This window comes from Pezoporus wallicus, unplaced genomic scaffold (genome assembly GCF_028554395.1).
Source record: "Pezoporus wallicus isolate ANWC-B61680 ecotype Strahan unplaced genomic scaffold, APGP_CSIRO_Pwel_v1 contig_6658, whole genome shotgun sequence".
In the NCBI taxonomy this organism is placed as follows: domain Eukaryota; kingdom Metazoa; phylum Chordata; class Aves; order Psittaciformes; family Psittacidae; genus Pezoporus; species Pezoporus wallicus.
In genome coordinates, this window is record NW_026642312.1 from 4,744,225 (window position 1) to 4,760,291 (window position 16,067).

At 40.8% G+C, this 16,067-nt stretch overlaps 1 protein-coding gene across 5 annotated transcripts in view; it reads left to right on the forward strand.

Annotated features, from left to right (window-relative positions):
• The first annotated feature begins 132 nt into the window (after positions 1-132).
• SEMA5A (semaphorin 5A) overlaps positions 133-16,067 on the forward strand; it is a 320,019-nt gene continuing 304,084 nt past the window's right edge. The window contains exon 1 of one of the 5 annotated variants that reach the window (XM_057428775.1): positions 133-268. The gene's annotated coding sequence lies outside the window, so the exon portion shown is untranslated. Of the gene's footprint in view, positions 269-674; positions 774-12,279; positions 12,417-16,067 lie in introns of those variants that run through there. The other 4 variants (XM_057428779.1, XM_057428777.1, XM_057428774.1 and 1 more) reach the window with 4 other exon arrangements.

A 16,067-nucleotide genomic window follows, 5' to 3' on the forward strand; every position in this document is an offset into this window, starting at 1 on the left:
CCCAGCCCGGGGAGCGGCTGCGGGCAGCGCGACGACTGGACCCGACTCGCACACCCCCGGGAGCGGGCGGCCGCCCCGGCTGCCGCTGCCCCGCCTCCGCGGCTGGGCGCTGGGTCCGGCCGAGGCGCGCAGCTGCCGCGCCGCAAACTTGGTGGGAGAGAGCGGGGCGCGGGCGGCTCGGCGGGGCTGCGGCCATGGCGGCGTGAGGCGGCGGCACCGCGCCGGGAGCGGGGCATCACCGCGCCCGGCGGCCCTACGGTGCCTGCAGGTAACCCCCGTCCTCCCTGGTCCCTCTCCCCCCGCGCGGTGCTCATGCTCGGGGCGGTGTTCAGAGAGCGGCGCTGAGGGGGGGGGGGGGGGGGGGGGGGATGGCGTGTTCCCGGCCGTCTTCTCCCACCCCGGGGCCGCCTCCCGTGGGCTCCTCGGGGCTGCGCCGGGGCAAGCCGGTGGGGGGAGAGGGAGCTGGTTGGGGTCTCGGCCGCCGGAGCGGCAGGGTGCCGGCAGGGGGAGCTGGGGGCGAGGCGAAGCGGTGCCGGGGAGCGCTGCGGGCGGTGGGAGTCTGCTTCGGGCATTGCCGCCCCGCCCCCGAGAGCCCACCGAGCTTTTCAGAACGGGCGGTCGTTCTCCCCGAAGACGGTGCTGTTTGCTCGGGAGAAGAAGCAGCAGTGTCTCTAGCGGGGTTCAAAGCCGAACTGTTCCAGTTGCGCTGTTCCCCCGGCGCCCCTACCCCGGGGTCGCAACCGCGGGAGGGTTTTCTCGCCCAGGAGCGTGAGGTGCGTTGTGCTCGCTGAGCACCGGGTGCGGGGAGGGGCAGCCGGTGGCTCCGAGGGGTTTTGTCATACTTCGGCAAGTGAAGTTTGCTCTGCCTCGTCTTGCGGTGAGAGCAGAAGACGAACGGCGTGAAGGGCATCGCAGTTGCCTGAGAAACGTGGGGGTTTCGGTGGGATATTCTTGCAGTACCATCCAAAGTCCTAATGTACTTTTATTGTGGCAGTTACTTATCTGGACTGGCTTCGGTCTGTGGTGTGACCGTATTTTGGCATTTTCTGAATTGAGGAGTTTGAGTTACCATTCCACAGCAACGCAGAAGGAAACACCTGGGTCTGTTGTATTAATCCATCTTTTTGTGAGGATTTCTTACCAGGTAAATGACAGCTGTTAGGGTTTGTTGTGTCATTGCAGATGCTATATATGCACATTAGATTGAGACAACGATAACCTGCTCGGGATTATGCCGGGGGGGGGGAGCAACAGGTGTGGAGGTTCAGTGCATCCCTTCAGCAGACTGGGCTGTTGGCAGAAGTCTGTGCATACACATGCACTGTCGTGAATGGCTAGAATTTGTGAGATTACAGTGAAAAAAAAAACAACCTAAATCTAAAAACTGTTGTTAAAGTTGCAGTAATAGTGGGCTTCAGCAGCCCTAAGGTAGCGTTTCAAGACCCTGTTTTTGGATAGCTGACAGGCTGCTCTTGGTCTGAACTTTTTTGTATGGAAAGCTGGTGTGATGCTAGCCCATCTAGTAAAAATGGATATTTTCATAATGAAAACTGCAGTCAGATCTTGGTTCCAGCGGTTTCAGCGTCTTCTGGTTGTTAGGTGAGTAAGACTGACTCAGTTTAGCAAAGTTTGACTTACCAAGAATTGTTGAACTTGGTGATGTCATTATATAGAATGGATAGTCAATCAAAAGTGTATTGCTGCCTTGAAAGGCTGAGGTATGGCCTGGGGTATGTTGCTTAGTCTAGTTATTTAGATTTCGGTAGACTTCTGTATTTTGCGCTGTGTTCCCATCTTCCTCTCCAGCAGGTACTGATAATATGACTTTATGACATTTACTAATGAATTCATCTCATTTTCTCATTTTAATGCTGAACAGCTGTGAGGAGTCCTGTTGAGAGATGAGATTTTGCTCTGGAGGGGGGCAGTTTACTTTTCTGTTCAAGAGGTTGTTTTGAACTAAGTAGCATAAACACTTGCTTTTAAACTGTACTGCGTACTCCTTGGGATGTTGTAACAGTTTTGTTTTGGTTGAGGAAGCTGTAGGCATTAATAGCTGTAGTGTCTCATTTCTTTTAATCTTTAACCAATGCTGATTTCTTAAAATACTTAGAGGTAGTAGGAGTGCTTGTGCACTTTGTAATGATCCATAAACTTTGGTTATATCGGGTTTGCTGTACTCATTTCCTGTTGGGCAGGGATGCAAAGGGTGGTAACTAGGTATTGCTGCTGTTTTCAGGAGAAAGTTGTGTGGGTTTCTTTTTTATTTTCCCCCAGCTACTTAGGGAAACCACGTGGCTTCTAACTTCTGTTGATGTAGTCTTGAACAAATACAGGATTTTCATTGAGTGAAGCTCATTACTTTTCAGTGAGTAAAATGTATGTTACAAGCCATGAACTGCAGAAATGCCACATAAGCCTCCTGTGAACTTCAGTTTCTGTGCTAGAAGTTGTGTGGAGGAATTCAGCCAAGGGAGCAGCTGAACTCCTGGGATGAGTGGAAGCAGCCCGTTTGCTGCAGTCTGATTTGCAAGGGCTCCCTGTGTGAGCTGGGTGTTATGTCTATACTGTAGGACATGTAAGTGGATAGTGATAGTACTATCAGCTGGTAGTAGGTGTGTACCACCACTACTATCAGTTGATGGTAGTACACACCTACTGGTACTGTCGGGTGATAGTGGGGAGGAGACTGTGTGTGATCCAACACTGTATTATTTAATGTAGAGCAGTATCTAGAAATGAGTTAATATGTTGTGATGATTGACTTCTGAATAGCAGTGACCTGTGATTTAGCTTTACATTTAACATCTGGTTTATAAAATTTTGATATGATCTGGATGTTTGGTAATTGTTCTAAAGTTGCTACAGCTCCTGAGATGGATTGGTACTGCTGCTCCTGTAATTATAGGAAGCAGCACGGAGGAGCTTTGAATTTTCTATAGCATCATTTTATGGAGATGTTCTTGTCAGTGCTGAGTTCTCCAGGTTACTGTTAATCAGCCTGTTTCTCTTCATTATCATCCTTTTATGCTCTTTGACATGTGTATACATTCCTATTCAGAAACAGTTTTAATTTACAGACTAGACATTTGCTCTTTATTAATGCATTTCATGAAGCTGTAACTGTTTCAAAAGAAGGTGTGGGCTGATTTTTGTTAAACACTAGAACCGTTTTTCAAACTGACCCTTTTGAGGTGTATTTGTCAACCGTACGCGCTAGGTTTGCTTTACTTTCCAGGCTACAGCGTTGCTGCTGTGCGCTGTGAAAGACAGGTGGCAGTCTGCTCTCTGCTATTCCTGCAGGAGCCTGGGGAGCCTTCACAGCTTTGGCGTGCGGCTGAGGAACAGTGTGCTGTTAGATCTGTTGCTGTTAGAACAGCAAACTGCTTCCAAACAAACGTTGGGGCTTTTGTTTCAGTTTCCTTCCTAAATACGCGCGATTATGTTGGAGCTAGATGATCTTAAGGTCCTTTCAGCCCTAACCGTTCTGTGATTCTATGAAATTTGCCAGGTTGCATCTAAGTATAGCACATATGCTTAACATTTGTCAGGAAGGTAGCAAATGTAAACCAAGTTAATGACCCCAAGTTAATGTCTAATTAACGTCCTGTTATTGATTTTTTTTTTCTAGAATGTATATTCCAAAGCATGTAAATCTTTTGTCAGTGGATTTGTCCATGCATCTGTTCTCAAATGTGTGTCTTCCCTGAGGTACTTGGACTCAATCCATTTGTCTGCTGTATAAATCAACTCTTTATCTCCATACTCATTATTTTTTTGTGGAAATATATTAATAAAATGAATCTCTATTTGGGGGCCTTCTGGGGAAGAAATTTCTACTTGTGTCCCAAGTATATATTAGAAAGTTAGGCAGCTTCACGGAGGAGCTGATGTTTGTCAGTGTTAGTAGCAGAAAGCTGGGATTGATGTAAATAAAGTCTGCACTGAGGCCTCTGCAGGTGAAATTCTTGAGTTTAAATCAACTGTTAAAATTCAGCAGAAAAGGTTATCTTTTATTTTCAAACAGTTTGAAAGTTTGACTTTAGAAGAAATTTAAATGCTGTGTGATGTGTCAGCTGCACTATAATTTATGAACTTCTTCCTAATTATCTTATATATGTTCTGAAATTTCTTGTGTGATAGCAAGGTAATAGAGATTTTCATTTTCCAATTTTTAAATCAGGTTGTATCCCTGAGCTCCAGTATACCTTAGAATTGTTGGATCTTAATTTCTGACAACAGAAACAGACTTGGCACTATTTGGTGTAGAAGCTTACAGAAAGAACTTTCAGAATGCTGAAATGTAGCCTGCTGCTGTCCTCTCTATACTGGGTTGCTTTTTCAAGCTTTACTAAATACATGTGAGAAATGACTTGGAGCTTATATGATGGCTGCAGGATTGGCTTATAATGTCAACTGGATAGCCTGAAGATGTGGGCTATGCTGCAAATTGTGACATTTTTCCATCTTCTTTTCCCCACCACTTCTCTGAATTTTAGAATTGAGCTGCTTTCTCTGCTGCTGCCTTCCTTCTCTGAATTGCTAGTCTAGGTGGAAATTCAGAATGCTATTGAAATGTGCTTTCTGGTTAGACTTGGGTTTTAAGGATGCTTAATATAAAGTTTACTCTAAGGCTCTCTTGTAGCTAGAGAGACAGTACCTTAATAATTTTCAGCCTCGTTCTTCTGACCCACAGCAGGATTGTTGATGAATCATTTATTTCTACTGCAGTTGAACTCTATAGACAAAGGTATGCAGAATGAGGATGAATATTGGTGTTGTGGTTTTAATAGCGTTTAGACAGTTGTCCTGCATTGTGTTTCTCTGGCATAATGTCACTACAGAATTCCTGGTGCCTTCTGTTGTGTTTTTTTTTTTGTTTGTTTTGTTTGTTTGTTTTTGTATGTGTGTGTGTTTTTATATAATCTGGATGATTTCAGTGACATGGTTTCACTGGAAGGCCAGTAACATTTGCATTGGAAACCTCCCCTACTTATGAAGTGCGTCCTAGAAGCACTGCTGAATCACTTCAGTATGGAAGAAGACATACAGCATGAAGCCCTTTCTGTTGACCTTGTGTGATAAAAGTGAACTTCCTGAGACCTTGCCAGTTATGGGAGGAATAGGTCATGTGTATTGCCTTCTGCGTCTCAAAGTCTGGCAAACTTTTAGGGTTTCTTTACTAAGTCAGAGTCAAAGTGAGTCAGTGAGAAGAGATTCTCAACAGTCATTGGCTGGTATGTTCCTTAATCTGAGTTTGATTGTTAGCATCCTTTTCTGTTATGTTTTGTTTGCTTTCTTATCGTGAACTTGCAGTAGGGTTATATGGCTGTTTTGTTAGATTTTACAGTCAAAACCTGTGTGTGTATTTGAATTTTTATCTAGATTCTCTTGCTCCAGTGCATGCTTTTCCTTGCTGCTTTTTAAACCTAAGCAATGATATTGAAATACTTAATAAGAATGTCCAGGAGAGAGTAAGTGCTCAAAACTGCTGCTAGTGTCTGATGTGATATGACCCAGTAATGCAACATGAGATTTACAGTTTAGCCAAAACTCATAATTTAGCCAAATTATGGGATTTTAGCTTTGGAAGGAAATGGAGAAGACTCTTCCCTGATAGTGCTCTTCAGGGCATATAAGCCTGGTAGGCCTTATGAGCCTTATGAAGTAGATGTGATGCTGAAGTAGATAAAGACTGGTGGTGGTGGTGTTGTCTTTTGCACTTGTTTCTGATGCTTTAAATCCATATTCTGACTCACTTGATAAAATACTTCAGAAAATCCCAAGCAAACAAACAGAAACCCTCTTAATTCTTCTACTTTAATAAAAGTTTCTACCTGTGACCTGAAAACCACTGTATGCTGTGTTCTCTGAAGGCAGGCAGATACAGGTGGAGGATGCTGTTCCAGTCAGAAAGTATTGCTGTACTCATCCTCCTTGGCAATTCTGGGTGTTTATGTCAGTCGGTTGTCTACTGGGTCCTTTTAGTTGTGCCAGTTTAACTCTCCATGTGGAGTCAGTCTGTAAACAGTATTAGGGAGCTGACCCTCTTAATACTTTTTGTCTTTGAAATACCGATGGCCACTGATCCTATCTCACATTGGCCTTTTTAGTCATCAGCACGCCTGTAGTAAGCGTGGGTAAAGCCCTTCCCAAATCTTTGTTTGTGAAGTCAAGCTGTGATGATGATGGTAGGCCTCATACAGTCTCAGCATAACTGCAGGTGTGCAATGGGTATTATCAGGTGAGGAAAGACAGGGGAGGATGATTGTGCAGATAAAAATTCTGATTAGTTCCTCAAATAACAATGAAATTTAGGGCTGGCAGAAGAGTTCTGGTGGATTTTGCCTCAGTGGTTTATAGCGTGTTCATACAGCTTTTTGTTCATGTTAGTTTTGTAAGAAGCAACAGGCTCTCTTGTGGAGGTTGCAAATGGACTGAGGATCAGAGGTATGCCCATCTTCACCAGCAGTCTAAACTCATCTGCTGAGGACTGAGGTAGTGAGAGGCAACGCCTCATTGCAGTGTCCTTGAGTGTGTCAGGAAATGGAGAAATTCAAAGTAATAACGTGTTAAAAACTGGAGCTCAGTCTTCCAGAGCTTGTCTGTCAGTTTTACTATGTTGAAGAATGGTAATGGGATTCTGATACGTTCTGATACAAACTGTTGGAACTGATAGCCTAAAATGGCTATGTTCTACATTGATATGCCAAAATCATGAGTTCATGTGTACAGATCTAGAGTTGTACGAGAGGTGAAGAGGTGGGGAGAAAAGCTTCTCGTAATGATTGTGGGTGAGACCTAAAATGCTGTTACTCGAGGCCCTGGAGACTTATACCAGTGATGTAATGCTATTGTAAAGGTTAGTCAGAGTCTGCAGGCTCACCTGAATTTTCCATGCAAGATTTTCCAGTTTATTTCCTCTTGCTTTCCTGAGTGCATAGTGTGAGTCTCCTTACCTGAAGCACTAGATAAGTCTTTAATATTGAAGACAAACAAGTGTACTTTGGACATCATCCTTTAACTGCTGGTAACAACAAAAAAAGTGTAATTAGCAACAACAGCAGAAATAGAGATCTGACCTCTGCATCTGATTTTTCTGCACTGTTATTTTTGCCATTGTTGTCTCTTGTAAATTAATTGTCTGGGGTGAGGGACTCATTTTCTTCCTTCAGTATCCTTTCCATAACTGAGTTTGCAACTAGCTTTTATTAGAAAATTCCATTTTTGCTCACTTATATGTAAGTGGAAGGGAAAATTGTTTTGCAAATTTATTTAATCTAAAGGCCAACGAGATCAGTATCAGGGTTTAAAGAAAAATAGTCTTGAACTAGAAGTAAACAATTCTTTAAAGACTAACTTGAGTCATTATATTTGTTTCTCAAAGTCATAATCATAAAGTGCTCTTAAAATAACCTGAGTGAATATGTTATTTTCCTTTGAGTATCCATATGAAAGCATTGCCTGCAATGGACTGTCTGCCTTTCGGGAAAACACACATTAGTCTTTTTATGTGATGACTGTTGACAAAGTGTGTCCTTCGACTTTGCTTTTAGAGATGCCGTGTTGCAATTTTATTTTATTCTTTCTCCAGAAAGTTAAAAAAAGAACTAGTTGGTTGCAGAGGGGTATCACTAACATTTTAATAAGGGGAAATACAAGAACTGCATAACTGCAAATATAGGGAGCTCCATTTATAGAATCATAGAATCGTTAGGGTTGGAAAGGGCCTTAAGATCATCTAGTTCCAGCCCCCCTGCCGTGGGCAGGGACACCTTATGCTAAATCATATCACCCAAGGCCTCGTCCAACCTGGCCTTGAACACTGCCAGGGATGGAGCATTCACAACCTCCCTGGGCAACCCATTCCTGTGCCTCACCACCCTAACAGGAAAGAATTTCCTTCTTACATCCAACCTAAACTTCTCCTGTTTAAGTTTTAACCTGTTACCCCTTGTCCTGTCACTACAGTCCCTAATGAAGAGTCCCTCCCCAGCATCCCTATAGGCCCCCTTCAGATACTGGCAGGCTGCTATGAGGTCTCCACGCAGCCTTCTCTTCTCCAGGCTGACCAGCCCCAACTTTCTCAGCCTGTCTTCATACGGGAGGTGCTCCAGTCCCCTGATCATCCTCATGGCCCTCCTCTGGACTTGTTCCAACAGTTCCATGTCTTTTTTATGTTGAGGACACCAGAACTGCACACAATACTCCAGGTGGGGTCTCACAAGAGCAGAGTAGAGGGGCAGGATCACCTCCTTCGACCTGCTGGTCACGCTCCTTTTGATGCAGCCCAGGATATGGTTGGCTTTCTGGGCTGCGAGCGCACACTGAAGCCGGCTCATGTTCATTTTCTCATCGATCAGCACCCCCAAGTCCTTCTCCGCAGGGCTGCTCTGAAAGAACATTTGTTTGCGAGGAACAAGTCACATGCTTAACTTACCTTCACAGAAAATGTTGAAAATAGCATTTGAAGTGAGTGGAGCAGTTGACATCACACATGTTCCCAGCTCTCTGTGCGTGCTGGCACTTTCAAAGATTTATCTGTAGCCATAGATGTGTTCTAAAGAACTTAAATACAGATGAAACCTGAGGAGTTAGAGATTTCTGTTTTCAACCAGCAACTTTGGTTCACTTCTTGACAAGCCAGGTGCTTGTCTCCCCTTACCGTTTTCTGCACTGTAGGAAGTGTTGCTTTACAAGTCCCTTATTTTTTGTTTTTGTTTATTTGGTGACTAAACCATTCTAAGCCTTTTAAGAAATTATATGTGTGTTGAATGTTCTTGCTTCCACATAAAAGGTTATTTCCCACAAATCAATCTTCATATGAAGAACAGTGTTTCTGTGAGTGTGTGTATTCATATCTAGAGATAGTTGGTAACTGGGTTGATCAATCTTAGTAAAAACTGTCTGGCTCATCCTGAATATTATTTATAGATTCATATAATAGTTTGGGTCAGAAGGGACCTTCAAAGGTCATCTAGTCTAAGCTCCTGCAATGAGCAGTCATGTTGTCTTTTAGGTACTTCTAATGCCACCCTGCATCCCCAGACATTAAGAAGAGGAAAAAAAAACCCTTTGACTTGACAGTAGAATCTTGGTTTACTTTTATCATTGCATATCTAGTCCTACAAGCATTATGCTTATGTGAACTGGAGTGTTTATAGGAGTCTTGCTCTTGTGACTGAGTCATAAGGATTTGAGTTAATAAGACTTAGCATTACATTGTTAAGGTTTACACGTCATACTGTGACTGAAAAGAGTTTGGAATTGCTCTTGTAGGCAGCTAACCAGGGAGGAAGCAGTGAGTAGACCTAACCAGTAATGTCTTCAGCCTTACCAATGGCAACTGGTATGTAAACTATTAGTATCTTCTTCTGAAATGTTGTTGTCATTTAGCTTCTTTTTGCAGCAGTAGCTCCCAAGATATTCTCACTGTTTTAACAGCATTTAGGCTGATAACTGTACTCCTTATCCCTTGGTCCCAGGAGCTTATCACCAGAGGAAGCTGTTGCATCAGTTTTCCATTATCAGTTTCTGATGGTAGACCTGGCCATTCAAAAATGAATGAAAATAAAGCATCCTTGCCCCAAGGCATCTGCAGATGAAATCTGTGTTCACACAAAGTCCATACATGTTTGTCTGGTGTGATTGCTCCCAGTGCATTCTGCTATAGCTAAGCATGTGAAGTCGAGGATGCGAGTCGCTCTCTGCAGAACCATCAAAACAGTGAGGTTTCTGGTGTCTTATGCGGTGTGGCATGAAGTAAGCTGGAAACACTAGCTGCCTCCCTCTAGCCTTCCTGTTGAATGGAAGCTGCCTGTGTCCTGCAGGTGATGTGTTTGGTTTGTTCAGGGTTCTAAAACATCAAAGAAAGATAAAGTATAACAAATCTGTATAGTAAAAATAGTGTTGACAGATATGTTAGTAATGTGTGACAAATGCATTAGGATTAAATGTAGGTTATTATAGACAAAACTCATTTGAGCAATAATTTCTGTGTAGGAATTGTTGGGTGGGGCCCAGTGACCAAAATCATTCTAGTTAGATGACTGGATCATAGTAATGCTCCCTCCTGACAGTAAACGAGTGTAATTTGAAAGCTTTATACTAATTACAAAATGTATCTGTGACACTTGTAATTTCTTGAAGAACTGCTTGCTAGTAACATTTATAGATGTTTTCTGGTTTACTATATGCATGGTCAAAATGAACCTTACCTTCCAGTTCATACACATATATATATATATATATATATATGTGTGTATATATATATATGTGTATATATATATGTGTATATATATGTGTGTATATATATATAGGAATGCATGTGTGTGTACATGTTTTTTTTCTCTATATGTGTACACACACATTTTTCTGATATATTCCAGTTTGTCCAACATTGGTACTTGCTAGAACATGTGCTCCCTTTGTTTGTTTGGTAAAATGCTGTTGTGGCATCTCAGACAAGCAAAATGATAGTGGAAGGATAGAGGCCTTTCTACTGGGAAGAACGTAACAGCTTCAATCTACTGGTTAGTGCATAAGATTGTGCCAAAAGACAAAGTGAATTGAAATGGAGATCAGGACACTGTTTTGATAGTTGATGGTTTTATTTTGAGCTCTGAAGAGCTCATCTCTTTAATGAGCAAAGAAATGTTGGCGTCAAATATTTATTGTGTAATATCTAAAATTCATAGACTTAACTTTATTCTGGAGGAAGAATGAAGGAACCTTTGCTTGGGAGTGGAAAAAAAATGAATAAAAGTAATTTAAATGAGTCCTTCATGATGACTACAGTGGGATCTTTTAAAGGCAGAGGTCATGATGTGATTCGCCTGGGTTCAGAAGATACGATTGAATCAGTGGAATTTAGGTAAATTATGAAGTTAATTTAGGTGGACCAGGAACAGTGGCAAGCTAATTGGACTACAGTAATAAAAATGTACATGGAAGTTTGACTCTTTAATATATTTTGCTGAAAGCTGATGAACACTTCGTATGTGCAAGTGTTTCTTTGTAGTTTGCCTCTGGTTTGATTACCATATTGCCATGCACTCTTGCTGTAGGCTGTGATTAAATCTGTGTAAGATATAAGTGCAGTTGTTATAACTTCTACATCAGTTAGGTTATTTCCCATTCGATTACCTCTAACTGCAGTTGTAACCCCCAAAGTGGTTATTGATAGGTCTTAAAGAGTTACTTGAGGTAACATACAATCTATGTTGCTTTTGTAGGGTTCTCAAATGAAGGTTAGATTTCTTAATGCAAATGAAGGGGGGTGGGATATTGAGGATTGGCATTAGCACTGCTTCATGGTCCAAAAAGTTTTGGAAATAATTCTTCTGCAGGGTTTGTTATCTACCTTTTAGTATAGCAATAATAGTTAAATGAGCTCTTTATGCTCTGTGTATGTTTTAAAGAAAAAAAAAAAAAAATAATCACAATATCCCGTGATTTATTGTTTAGTAATTTGACTTAATTCTGCCAGATCTCTCATAGGCCTTAAGTATCATCCTGCATAAATCAGGCCAAGGTATTCCTGCATTCTGTTAATAATAAACGTATTAATGAGCAAATGATTCTTGAGATTCTCAAGTGTTTCTTTTGTGCATATAAATAAAAAGATGTGAATAGCAGTGCTGGTGTGGTTTGGTGATCCTTCTCTGACTAATCCGTCAAGGATGAGAACCTGTTGTAAATTTCGTACCTAGTAAGTCAGCAAGCTGTGTGCAGACTTAGCCTTCTCTTAGCCATCTGAAGCTGTGCCAAGCGTCATGTTACCTCTGTAACATCTAGGACATGCAGGTCACTCATTGCATTGTGGTAGCCCAGATTGAGTGTATTGCAGTTGCTGGACTCTGGGCAGGCAGGGGTGCTTAGGCTGGCAGGAGCCTGCTGGCACCCCTGTGGCTCTGTTTCTTGCCCTGCTGCTTTGTGTCCTGAAGCTCAGTATGGAGAAGGGCACCTGCTGTTGTTTGGGTGGGCGGTATTATTGTCATTGTTGTTATTACTATTATTTTTATTATTATTAATGCCTCATTCATGGAGTAAAGATAATGAGGTAAAAAGCAGGCAAGAGGGGAGAAACACCTGGTAGAAACAAGAGATGGGAGAGGATGTTTTGGATGGGTGGGAATGGAAAGCTTTAAAGGAAACCAGAGCCTGTGTATGTCATAGGAGAACAGTGTGGTAGGAGCCAGTAGACTGGATATGGGCAATTGGAAAAAGGGGTTTCACATTTTTACATCTTCTCTCCACCACTGCACACTCGGCACCCTACTTGGGGTCACAGCATTGCCCTCTTCGCTTTGCCTTGGCTGTTCGTAGGATCTGACTCCTTTTGGACTAGGTCAGGAAACAAGGTTCCAGCTAACCATATCCACTGCTGCTGTCCTACCCTTCTTAAGTATGTGGAGGTATGCAATTAGCTAACGAAATGCTTAACATAGAGTTTCTCACATATTAAAACTGCATGAAACTTGATGGCTGTGTTAATGTAAATAATTGGCAGGCAGAAGGAGTTGCTATATAATATGAATTACAGAAAGTGAATCTCACTTTGGAAAATTGGGTCAGGATAATTGAAACAATGTCACCAATTCTGAGGGTGGACTCTGTTTTCACTTGCACGTTGAAGGTTTGTGGATCTATATTGCTTTCTGCTGTTCTCCAGGTATGAACTTCCCATGCAGCTTGTTATTTGCTTTCTGTTCATGCTGCTGTGAATTATGGCATGCATTGCCATACAACTCCACTATGGATGATGTGATACTATGGATGTGTTATGGAGATTTAACAAATTTTAATTTTTTAAATTTATAAAGTGCACATTGAGTATGTGCTTTAATTTATGGGATGGCTTTGCTTATCCCTTTTGAGTTCCAGAAGTAAGTGTGAAATGACAACAACCTTTTTTTAACTCCTGGAGAGAGATCTTTGATTCAGTGTTGTTACTTCATAACCCAGAGCCAGACTCTTTACTCTCCACCTTTTATTATTCTGTTCTCTTAGAGAAGGGGGAGCAGTGGTTTTACTGAAGCAGTCAAAAAGTTAATCTTCTCAATTGTCTCAGAACCTGTGATCATCAGAAGTCCTATGAAGCATTATGGTTCAGTTTGGTGTGAGAGCACAGTTCAAATAGGTTGGAATAGCATGGTGGACTTCTGCCAAGTTCCATTAATTATGGTGAATATGGAATACAAAATCTTTGCTGAAGTTCTCTGTAATACAAACTGTACTTGGAGATTTTGATATATGTAATCTATTGAAATAAATAATATATATCGATATATTGATATATAATTTTGATGCAGTTTCTTTATTCCACTGTCAGCACATTCAGACCTTTTTTCCTACGTCTTTAAATATCTTCTTGAAAATCTTTCAAAGGTAGCTGTATTAACTTAACATATTGCAGATGTCACTAGCTGTGAGGGATAAGTCACAATGACTTGTAGTGTGGTGTCAAAAATACCATTAGGAGGCTTAGAAAAAAGGGAGCAATTAATGAACAGTCTTCATGATGAACAAATGTCAGAGGCTCCTCCAGGGCTTAGCTGCTTCTGTGCCATATTCATTAATTGCTCTTTCAAACAAAGTTGGTGTTGATGACTGTGCTTAATTAAGCATACCTGAGAAAATCTACAGAAACAGATCAAATATATTAGAATGAAAAATTTGCATTTAATTTAATAAATAAAGACTTTTGCCTTCTCAGGGGGGGTTTATGCTTCATGTACTGTGTCTGGCTGACATTTCCCCCTAATTATTTGCATTGTCTTCATGGGAGATTTTGGCAGAAGACAGATCTTATCGTTTGCTTCAGGATGCATGCCAAAACCCATGCTCACATTTAAGTCTCTATGATTAAAAATGTATTAAGATCTGTCATAATGGAACATACCTCTTGGAACAGTCTCAGTCTGCCTGTTGAAATGTGGCAGGTAAAGGAAGAAGCAGTAGAAAGGTGGAAATCTTAAACCTTAATTGCTAAAGCTCATTCCAAACTTGCTGACTCTGTACCTTGGTTAAAAATACCTCCTTGGGAAAAGTAGACAACAACTCTGTAGTATAAACCTTTACATAAAAACTCTATTGTGCATTGTTCTGAGTGACTTATGGGTCTAAATTGAAACTTGATTAGTGGTGGTCCCCAGCATCCATGTTCTTATGTAGTACGCAGTAATCCATTTATCAGCATGTCTGTTACATTTTTGGTTCTATTTTGCCACTCAGTAAGACAGAGGCAGATGTGTGGTTAGTGTGGTATAAACCCCTGGAAGAATCTAGCTAGAAGCTAAAGGCTACTTCTCTATGAATTTCCTGTGCATTGAACTGAAAGTTGCAATAATATATGTAAAATACTGTTATTTCAAGTTTTGATGAGAGAGATTTTGGGGGGAGGAAGGAAGACTAACATACACCCCATCTGACCTCTGCTTGTTTTACTGTTTCCAGATATTTCTTTGGATTTATTCTTAAGTTCTATTATGTAAAGTCAATCGGAGTATGAAGAAGAGTTTCGTGGAAGGGCTTTGTAGTAGTCTGCGTTTTTGAGTCAAGTGGTAACTGGAACCTTTAATAGCCTTACAGTACCACTTCAGAAGTGGAGATGTGCCATTGGATGGATGTGTCAGAACTCAGTAAAAATAGCATATCATACAGTGGGCATTCATCCAGAACCTATAATTAGTATAAACCTTGTATCCTGGATATGATGCTGCGGGTGATCACAAACACTATATAGTATTCAGTACCCTCTCTTATTCAAGCAGGTCTTAAAATATTTATTTTAAACATTTTATGGTTTTATGCAAGGCTGGCTTACTGTTATTACTGTTGTTTTTTGTATGACGTCAAAATGTGCAATGTTTTTCATAGATATTAAAACAGAGTCTTGACCAGAGAAGTCTAAGACGGTCCTTCATGAATGGAAGTTGGTGGCACAATTCCAGCTGACTTCATCTGGGAGTATAAGTAGATCCAGGCTTATTTTTGATCACATATAAACACACATTGAGTTGATGGGAGAGTTCATTTCACATTGTATTATTTTACTTGTAACATTCCAATAGCTCTTGGCCAAATAAGCTTGAAGAAAGGTGCTATATCCTGTATTAGGGGAGTGTAAAGCTCCAGGAAAAGCAGAACTTGGGTATTATGGTTTGATTAATTGCTTGAGTATTTATGCAAATTACAGTAGGTTCTAATTAATTGTGTGTGAAAAGTGTGTATTGACTTTTTCTTTCCATTATCCTTCTGCCCCTTTCTGGAAAAATAGAGGGACATTTTAGAGGGCTTTTTAAGGACTGTGGGCAGGAGGTCTCTTTAAGACCCACTGGAATAAAACCCTGTAGAAATGAGATAGATAGGATTTTCTTATGACTTATTAAGCATAGGTGTTAGTCTTTGTGTTTGTTTTCAAAGTGGTGACAACAGCATGCTTTCTTTCTCTTTCTTGCTCTCAATATATAAATCTGTGGAAGGGGATGTAAGAGAGACAACAGCACTTAGTATTTATGTAAATAATGTCTTAGAGGACAAACAACCATGAGAAAAAAAGAATGTTGCCTTTATTTGTTATATTTCAACTACATATGACCATATATTTAAAAAATTCAAAGAGTGTATATATATATTTAAGTTTTGGTTTTTTTTTTTTGAGGTTATCACTAAAAAGACTGAGTTTCGGCTATTAAATAATTTTTAAGTAAGTCAAGAGACTCATGTTTTGCATTTTCAGATTTGTCTGCAGATTTTTATTGCTTTGCTCACTCATTTTTAAAGGCATAGATTCTCATAATTCTTTGTCATACTAAATAGTGGTATTTTAACTTCTTGGGGAATAAAAAAAATCTTCAGTTTAAATGATGTCTAATATTCTCATTTAGTGTAAATTCTAAGAGTTTAGGTAATGAGATTGAATTTTTAGATGTCATATTCACTGCTACAGTAAAAGAGAAAGCTATTCACTTATACAGAAGTGTGAATCAACAGGTACAGTGGGTAAGGCAGAAGCATAATTTGTCCAAAAGTTCATTGCAGAGGCTTTTTCTAATTATATGCCA